This window comes from Pelecanus crispus, chromosome 7 (assembly GCF_030463565.1).
Source record: "Pelecanus crispus isolate bPelCri1 chromosome 7, bPelCri1.pri, whole genome shotgun sequence".
NCBI classification, from domain to species: domain Eukaryota; kingdom Metazoa; phylum Chordata; class Aves; order Pelecaniformes; family Pelecanidae; genus Pelecanus; species Pelecanus crispus.
In genome coordinates this window covers 4,947,539-4,957,633 of record NC_134649.1, presented here as the reverse complement: position 1 = coordinate 4,957,633, position 10,095 = coordinate 4,947,539, and positions in this window count along the sequence as shown.

Here is a 10,095-nt window from a genome sequence, read left to right as displayed (position 1 = left end):
TAAAAACCAAACCACTGAATCCTCCTGAGCAAGCATCTGATCCTCTGAGAAATGATGGTTTGCATCAAGCTTCTTCATTTGTAAGAACAAGAAAGTCCGGGCAAGGCTGAGGAGCTGTGCATGCAGCTTAGCTTTAAAACTTTCCTTGTGCTGCACAATGCATGGCTCTGCTCTAGCACCAAGCCACTGGGCATCCCTAATGACCTTGTTGTCTCAACTCATCCAAGACAGCACAACACAACGCCCTTCCGCACACCTCCTCCGCTCTGGCTCAGAAATAACAAGTGGCACCTGCGAAACCTCTGGCACCACCTCACACGCTTCTTCGAGGACTTTCACCCCACGCCTGTCTCGTTTTGACATTGTCTGGCGAGGAGAACCTGACAGGAACCCTAACACAGGGAAATACAGGAACCAAATTCCCTGCACAAGCCACCTTTGCTGCATGACTAAGGATGCAGATGCCCTCAGGCTGTGGGAGCAACTGCATCTACACCCAAAAATCACAATATCTTCATGTCTCTTCCCTTCCCAGCGGTCTGTCCAGAGCCAACTGTTCTGCTTGCCCTCACGTCCGCTGCGAGCAGGGCTGAGTTTCTGGGTTTCCAGTTCTGCACCCTTTGACCACAGTACTGCAGCCTTCACCTGCAAAGCTGAGCCTGGTCTCTGGGGAAGAGGTATGTTGAGACCTCTGGTGTCATAAAAGATCCCAGAGCAGAAACCAAGGGGCCATAATTTTGGTTCTTACTGTAACTGTGCTCCAGTGTTGCTTCAGAGGCACTGACAAAGGTGAGGTAAGGGCTAGGTGACTTTTCTCTCTGTGCCAGACTTTAACGTGAGAGAAAATGGTTCCAGGGCAAAAACTAAAATTTGGACTGGGACTCTGAAACCTGAAAAGACAAAATAATTGCATGTATTAATTCCTCTGAATGACAAGAATTCATCACTCTGATGTGGCTAAATGTTAGTTCCTAATTCAGATTTGTTTCATTGAGTGAATTGGAATAATAATTAAAATGGTAGATCCAGCCTGCTTCATAGGCTTTCCAGTACCAAACCAGAGCTAAATCTGACGAGTACCAGTAAGCAAATGAAAAGGCCAGGTAGAGTATTAGAAATGAGTGTAACACAGATAATAAGCACTGAGATCAATAAAAACAGCACAGTACAATTTAATGGTGGAGGTAGATTATAAATTATTGAGTTATTTGTATTTTGGAATTGATTGCCACAATAACTGTCCTGCAGATGTTCCTGTTGTTAACTCTCAAGGCCTTGAGCGGGACAAATGGCTCAGATTATCATTTATAAAAATGACTCCTTTCAAGGCTTTTTAAGCTTGTGATTAAATATTGTCCTAAATGAGGATCCAAGGTTAACAGTCAGTATTGCTGGAATAACAAACTAAACTCGCCTCCCTTAGCTGACTGTCAAAATAGGCAAGGGCATGTGAGGAGGAACGTTAAGATTTGTCCTGCAAACCTAATTGCTTGAACTTTATACGAGTCTGAGATAAAACTAGGGTAGATAGGAGACAGTCCGTCCCACCACTGCTTTTTAGAAAGCTGACAATAATTGCATGGCTCGGAAAATGCATTTCTTTGTGCATGAAGAAACTTAAAACATGTCTTCTATGTGAAAACAGCCAATGCGTTCCCAGCCAGAATGATACAAAGGGCTGAATGGGGTGCGGAGAATTTCAGGGGAGAAGATGTTGCATCAACACATGGGCTGAAAACATCCATTTTGAAGGTTTAACCCAAGCTACCAAGGCTAAGAGGAGACAAGAGACCAGCCTGGCCCCTGCAAGCTGCCCTTGCTGGGCTCTCCTTGCCCCGTGCCACCGCTTCAGGTGGGGCAGGACCACCCCTGTGGGAGGTACCACCCTCTCCCAAGAGCACCAGGGCTTTTAACCTTTAATAACAATTACGGCTGGTGCTAAGCCATGGCCAAAAGATTGTGGGGGACACAGGAAAGCAAGCTGATAAGGCTAATGTCAGAGGTGTTGTATCCGTGTGAGCAGATCTACCGCTTCTCCCCACGTTCATCTGCACAGACGCCCGGCTGACAGACGAGGAGAAGAGCGCTGTTGCTGAGGCTTCTCTGAATATTTTGGGCCTGATTAAATTCCGAGTGCAAACGCTCTCAGCAGTTTCCTTGCAAACAACCTGCTGTTAAAAAATGTGATCAACAGCCTCTCAGGTGTGTTTTCCAGAACCTAAAATAGCGCAGCTGCGGTGCTGCCCTTCACAAAATCCCAAACAGGGGCAGCGAAAACACAGGTAGGAGGACAGGAGGAGGTTAGAGCCAAGCAAGTGTAGAAGGCCAGAAAGGGGTGAGAGGCTGAAAAGGGGTGAGAGGATGAAAAAGGGCTGAAATAGGGGTGCCAGGCTGAAAACAGGGTTACAGGTGGAAAAAAAGGGTGCCAGGCTGAAAACGGGGTTACAGGCCAAGAAGAGGAGGGACGCCAAAAAAGATGGGAGGTTCAAAAAGGGGTGGGAGGCTGAAAAGGGATGAGCTGGGACAGCGGTGGCCAGCCAAAAAAGGGTGTGGCAGGCCAAAAAGGGGGTGGGAGTTTAGGAGGGGTTGGGAGGCAAAAAAGGGGCTGGAGGTGGTGGTGGGCGGGAGGCTGAAGAGTGGGGTGGGAGGTCAGAAAAGGAGGGTGGGAAGCTGGGGGGCTGAAAAGGGTGGGAGGGCCAAAAAACAGTTAGAGACCTGGAGGGGGGGGTCGGGGTGGGGCTGCAAAAGATTCAGAGGCCAGGAGGGGTTGGGGTCCCACAGGGGGTTGAACGGGAGGCCCAAAAAGTGGGGCAGGACAGGAGCGGGTGGGAGGCTGAAATGAGTGGGAGGCCAGTAGAGGGTGGGAGGTTGAAGAAGAGTGGGAGACCGAAAAAAAGAGGGAAGCTGGGAGGCCAAGAAGGCGTGGGAGCGGGCAGAGGTGTCCTCCGAGAAGGCTCCGAGTGCCGTCTTTTCTCGATGTCTCCTGTGTTGCGGCAAGGAATGTCTGCCATCGTGCTAAAACCGGGGGATACAAATTGGAAAGAAGAAAAAAACCCAAATCGTGTAAGAATGAACCTCAAAGCCCGCCTCCAGCGCCTGAAACAAAGAAGGAGAACATCGCATTAAACCAGGACCCAGCAATAACCACGTGGCTGCTCAGCCCCGGTCACGGCAACAAAACCAGAGGGGGGCTCGGCAGGAGAGGCACCTCTGATGGCATTTATGGGCCTCTCAGCGATCGGGAGGAAAAATCTCCTGGTAAAAAGCTAAATGAAACCCTCTAGCAACACCCTGCGATAACCACATGAAAGCTTAATTCCTGTGCGGTGGCCTTTTGTCAGGGCCCCGCCAGCGGAGTGCGAAATGTCGCATGCTGCAGAGAAGCAGCCCAGGTTGTGCCCGCGCTCCTCCCTAGGCTGCTCCTGGAGAAAACAGGGTATTTAAGCAGACGTAACAAAGCTGTTTATACCCTAAAGTGTTCTTTTACGCTTGGGAACTGAGACTGTAGCCTCAGCATCAAAGATAACTTCATAATAGCCTTTTAGTGCAAATAACCCTTATTTACAAGCAAGTTCTGTCGCTAAGCTGAGATGTAAAATAAAAGCAGTAGATATTACTCATAATGCGCTAGAAAAGTTGATTCCATACAAGGGCTTTTTTTAAACTGCTAAAAGCAGCAATTTCAGGTTAGAAATCATGGAGAAAATCTTGGACCCACTGAAGTCAGCATGAGCAATTTCCTTACCTGTGTTACGAAGAACACTTTCGCTTATGAAAGCCCAGCAGATTTTTTGATCTAATTTATTTTACATCATTTATTCTGTTTGATTACTTTCTGTACAGTTGGGCAGTGCAAGCAGATTGGTGTCTTTTCTGCTCCGAATTAATTTAACCGTACCATTCCTATGCCAAAGAACAGTGAGGACAACTACACATTCTTTAAATTTCTAGAATGACAACCAAAGAACCCCCAAAAACAAAACAAAAAAAAATGCAGCAAAACCAAATGGGCCTTATCCCTAGCCCCAAATTAGTGATATTAATTCTCTATGTCCTCCTTTTTTCTTTTCTAAGTGACCAAAAATGGGGGTGTTAAATTATCTCGTGTTGTTCCTTCAAGCAGGGAAATGCTGACATCCAGAAGGAAACCGCTCTCTATTTCAAGTAAGTCACAAACCATATCTTGGGTATTTGGTTAAGCAGGGTATATCACTTATTTATGTTCCTGAGTATTGAAGGCTATTAGGGAATTAAATATTACAGAATTAAACCAGAATAACATAAGCTGTGACACTTGTTCTTGGACATACTTCTGTACAGGTTTTCCTCCGGACTGTCAAAAACCAGGTACAAAACAGAATCACAGGTCCAATGATAGATCAGATTTTGACTCTTCCAAGACATTTCCACAGAGCAATTCTACAAGGTGTACAGTACACCCCAGCACAGCCCTGCGTGAGTGTAACGTGAACTCCCTGGTTTTTGCACCACAAAGCACATCTCTACCTGCCGTCCTCTCCCCATCACTGTAAGAGTTGTGCCTTTTAAGATCCGAATTCAGGCTGCAGGGAGTTATGATCGCCCTCCACGACATAGATCTGATAGTCATCTTCTCTGTTGTCTGCCCTGAACTCTTGTGCTACGTATTAAGAGCAACTGTGATGTCCTGAAAGGGGCCTGGGACATGAAGACCATGTCAGGACCATTTAATCTGCCTCACAAAAAAGTTTTAAATCTTAATTAATTAATATCTGGACAGGGGTTTTTTTAGCCTTTTGGGCAGCACGCCCCCCAGAAATCATCCTACAACAGTCAGGAGTCATCTGCCCAAACAGCCTACAGCTCTCAAAGAGCTTCCAAAGTTTGTGGGAATGCTACACACTTGCTAAAATACTTCTTTTTTCCCTCCAAAGCTTCATAGCTCCATCCTATGCTGTCCAGAGAAAAGAAGTATAAATACTGGGGATGGAGTTAGTTATTGCAATGCCACGGCCATTTTAGCCTTGTGGTATTACCCATATTTGTTCCTTCCTTCTTTCTTTACATTCAAGTACAACAGCAGAGGCATTGTATTAGAAAAAAATAGATTCTGTTTTGATTTAGTTAGCACAAGAATGAACCCAGAAGACATGCAATGTTATCAGTTACACAGTAGATACCTCACATGTCCAACCAAATGTGCCATATAACACACCTTTTTGCAGGTAATCTAAGTAATACTTTTTTATCATTTTTGCATCACACTGTGGCCAGCTTATCATGTTAAGAAAACAAGGAAATACGAGAATCTGTGTGGTTTGGTTGAAGAGTGTTTGCAACCTCAGACAAGTGAGCAGAAGTTATGTAAAGGCCGAGGCGTGAAGTTCTTCTGAGTAAAACACACCATCTAGAGGTGGACACTACTTCTGCAAGTGCTCTTCAAAATTAAACCGCGCACAGAAAAGAAGAAAACTCAGCTCGATAGAGGCAACAAAAATACCTTAATAGGAACCTTTGCGTTCTTTGAAATAAGTCTTTCTGAGGAAGTTTCTAAAAAAGGCACTTCTGCACCAAGTCCAATAAGGCTCCTGTTTTCAAAGGCCTTTTGGAAAGAAAACCAGGTTACGGCTCATGCTTCTAACATCCAAAGGTCACAGAAGGAAGGTGCTCGCTCTCGGGGGCTGTGGCATGTAGGGACAGCACATATGCCTCTGCAGATAGACTCTTGCTCTCAGGTTATAGATCTGCAAAGATTTATCCAAAGGGGTGCAAATATGATGGGACGGCATATAGGAAATGGATCTTCCTAGGTCCTTCTCGTAGAAGAAATCCATAAACTGTGAAACTCCCGCTGAAGTCAGCGAGGACAAGTGGAGATGCTGCAGGGACTGTGGGAGCGGCAAAGCATCCCCCCTGGTCTGGAAGCACAGAGAGGATCCTTAGTTCCAGTCTGTGGAGAAACATTCCCTCCCCTGGTGACATTATCGCCCATTTTTGAGGTTTTTCCAAGCTTTGTAGAGCCCAGCAAAGGGGATGCAGAGAGCTGCAGTCCAGCTCCCCCCAGTACTGAGGAAGTATCTGACATTCATTAAAATAGTAAATGGCTGGTGTTTGCTTTATTTTCTCTGTTATGAGTGCGGGGTAGCCATGAAAGCCAAAAGGTGAAGATGGGAAATATTGCACTTCACACTCCTTCCCCACCTACCGTGGGGGAATATTCCTGCATTGATCTAATTGCAGGAACTGCCGGTAAACAAACATCTGTTTTGAAACTCCCATATAAATAGGAATCACAACATCTTGCACCATTTTAATAAACTACGTTTTCGTCATGTCAGTCTATCTCCAGAATGTCGGAATCAGAACATTTCCCCAGTGACAGCTTCATCCTTTAAACTCCGCAGACGAGAGAGCATGCAGAACAATCTGTGCTGAAGCAGGATTAAGAGTTACCAGGGTGACACTTTGTAGTTTGTAGGATGCTGACAATGAGCCTCTCAAAAGCGCAAGACCTTCACTGGAGCTGAAGAGACCACAGAGACCCAATTTGCCTCTGCTGTCACTGAAGTGGCAATGAAGATTGTGAATTCCCTCTGCCCTCTCCCTCCCTGGGTCTTTGCTACTATCGCCTGTGCGTTACAGCTGACTTCCCAGGGGCAGGATGCGGGCCATGGCACCAGGGATTTACTTTGGGAAGAGGGATGCTCCATGCCATTGCTTGTCTTGGTTGTGCCGAAGGTCTGCTGCTTCACTTCCTCTTCGTTCAGGCTCTCCCGCGGCCATCTTCAACGTCAGCGACAGCACAAAGTTGTGTCTCCGCTGCACTTCTTCCCACAAAGAAAGAGAAATAGCTGTGGCAGCAGAAGCCTCTGGGTGTTTTTCATTTGCCCATCATTGGTAGAGTGCATCAGGTTTCTTTCCCTTTTTCTGCAGATGCAAATTAATTCACTGAAGTCTTTAGGGAGAAGGACTCCAATGACTCATTCGCATTTCAGGTCTCCACATACCTGCATTGGTCAGGGGGTTCTCGGTGGGCTATCCAGTGTCGAGTATTGGAACGCAGCTAACAAAACTTCAAGATCTGTTTCAGCAATGGCTTGCCCAAACGTTGCCTGTTTCAGGCATTCCCTGTCCTAGACCATGAATTCCTCGCCCAGTTGGAGGTCCAGGCCCAGGAATAAACAACAGGCTGCTCAGCAGACATCAGCATATCCAACTTTGATGGAGAAGTAGATCCCCCAGCCTGGAAACCTATCCAACATCTAGAGAGAGGTTTAGGGTGGGTTTTTTTCAAGCGAGATAAAAGCAGAGGTTCAGGATCTACTGTGTTTTCAACAATGACATCGTAAAAATTTATGAATACAGTTGCAGCAAAAAATTAGTCAAATTGTCAGGAAGAACAGACAAGTGTCTGCTGGCTCGGCATTTGGCAGGACGTTCGCAGTGAACCCCGGAAAGCTCGTTGAAACCGGCCGCCCTGCTCCTGCCCCCGCAGCAGCGCTGCTCTGTGCAGCGCGCTGGTTGTCGGTGCGCTCTTTACTTGGGGTTTTTTAGGATAACAGTGACATCAGAGGTAGAAAAAGCCTCCTAAACCACAGGAACTTACCTCTTCCCAGAAGCATGGTGGTTTCCCTCATAAAAGAACAGCAGGTGTTAGAGTGCCACCGAGGGACTTGATTTTGACCACAAAGCCAAGAAAAAGCAAGTGTCTTTAGTAAATCTCAGCTTCTCGGTGACCTCTGACGGGGCAAATCTGCCAAGGCTAAATTGGCTGACTTTTAGGCCAAAGCCAATGATTTATCTGCGTCGGTTGGGCTCAAATCCTTGAGGCTTTATTGAGATTAGAAGGAAACTTACTCAGCGGAGAGCAAAGCAGCAGCCAAAATTTGGCGTTTCTGACAGCAGGGAGGTGCGGTGCTGAGGTGGGAGGCTTCGGGAAGGGTGGGCCAGAGCGGAGAAGGGGGTGCACAGTGCCCAGGGCAGATTGGCACGGCGGAGCTGTGCCCCGATCCCAGCTTTGCGGGGCTTGTACCAAATTCCGGCGCTTTCCCTGTGTGAGCTTTGGTTGGGAGCGGTCCTGAGGAGTGAATGCAGAGGTGGGAGCTGTGCAGAGCCGGCTGCCTTGCGGGAAGCAGCAAATCCCTGCAAAACTCCCAAGGCTGCAGCGCTGGGTGAAATGTAAATGTGTGCCTGTGCCTGAGAGAGAGAACGCCTGGGGAGATGAGGAAGGTTGAAGTGAGTCACTCCTCGTCTTTTTGTCTAATTTGGTAGAAATGCCCGGGCGCGATGCTTGCTGAGCCGCTCGCGCAGAGCCAGCTGCGGTGCAGTCGAGGGAAGGATTTCTCCGGATCCAGCCCATGCACGGTGCGGGACGAAGCCGAGCGGCATCGGGCACAGCGACGCGCTTCGCACCTTAGGCCGGCGGGCGGGATGCTCTTCCGTCGCGCGAAGCTTTCATGACTTGTGACACAAGCTCAAAACTGGAGGCATTTCGGTGGCTTCCTCGACTTAAAGGCAGCGTTCTAAACCCGTGACGCCTTCTGTCGGCTCAAGCCCAGCCGGGGCACGGCAGCAGCAGCCGGCGGCTCGCAAACCGGAGTAGCACCCCCGGCGAGGGGCGGGGGGGGGGGGGGGGGGCCGGCCGGTGCGGCCCCGCCGGGGGGGGAGCGCAGGGGGGGAGCCGGAGGGGTCCGAGAGGGCGGCGGGGGGCCGCGATACCCGGGCGGGGCCGCGATACCCGGGCGGAGCCGCGATACCGGGGCGGGGCCGCGATACCCGGGCGGGGCCGCGATCCCTAGGTTGGGCTTCGCCCTCCTGAGGCGGGGCTGCGATCGCCAGGAGGGGCTTTGCTCCCCCAGGGTGGGCTTCGCTCCCCAGGCGGGGCTGCGATCCCCAGGCGGGGCTGAGCTTCCTAGGAGGGGCTTCGCTCTCCCTAGGAGGGGCTTCGCTCTCCCTAGGAGGGGCTTCTCTCTCCCTAGGAAGGGCTTCGCTCTCCCTAGGAGGGGCTTCTCTCTCCCTAGGAGGGGCTTCGCTCTCCCTAGGAGGGGCTTCTCTCTCCCTAGGAGGGGCTTCTCTCTCCCCAGGCGGGGCTTCGCTCTCCCTAGGAGGGGCTTCTCTCTCCCTAGGAGGGGCTTCTCTCTCCCCAGGAGGGGCTTCGCTCTCCCTAGGAGGGGCTTCGCTCTCCCTAGGAGGGGCTTCTCTCTCCCTAGGAAGGGCTTCGCTCTCCCCAGGAGGGGCTTCTCTCTCCCTAGGAGGGGCTTCTCTCTCCCTAGGAAGGGCTTCGCTCTCCCTAGGAAGGGCTTCTCTCTCCCTAGGAGGGGCTTCTCTCTCCCTAGGAGGGGCTTCTCTCTCCCCAGGCGGGGCTTCGCTCTTCCCAGGAGGGGCTTCTCTCTCCCTAGGAGGGGCTTCTCTCTCCCCAGGCGGGGCTTCGCTCTCCCTAGGAGGGGCTTCTCTCTCCCTAGGAGGGGCTTCTCTCTCCCCAGGAGGGGCTTCGCTCTCCCTAGGAGGGGCTTCTCTCTCCCTAGGAGGGGCTTCTCTCTCCCCAGGCGGGGCTTCGCTCTCCCTAGGAGGGGCTTCGCTCTCCCCAGGCGGGGCTTCGCTCTCCCTAGGAGGGGCTTCTCTCTCCCTAGGAGGGGCTTCTCTCTCCCCAGGCGGGGCTTTGCTCCCCAGGCGGGGCTTTGGCTTCCCCCTCGGAGCAGCTTGGCAGGAGACGCCAGGAGCCCGGCAGGAGGCGCCGCAGGGCAGCGGCGCGGCCGCGGGGGCGGGGCCTGGAGGGCGGGGCGGGGCCTAGTGGGCGGGGGCCTGGCGGAGTGGGGCGGGGCGTAGTGGGGCAGGGCGGGGCCTGGGGCGGGGCCGGGCGGTGCGGGGCCTAGCGGGCGGGGCCTGGCGGAATGGGGCCTGGCGGAGCGGGGCGGGGCCTAGTGGGGCAGGGCGGGGCCCGGGGCGGGGCCCGGCGGGGCGGGGCGGGGCCTGGGGGCGGGGCGGGGCCGTGGGCAGCGGCGCCCCGCGGGCGGCGGCGGGAGCGGCGCGCAGAGCCCCGCGGCGAGCGGGAGCTGCGCAGCGCCGGCAGCCCGGGGCCCGCCGCGGCCCTCGACCCCGCGTGCCGGTGGGCCACCG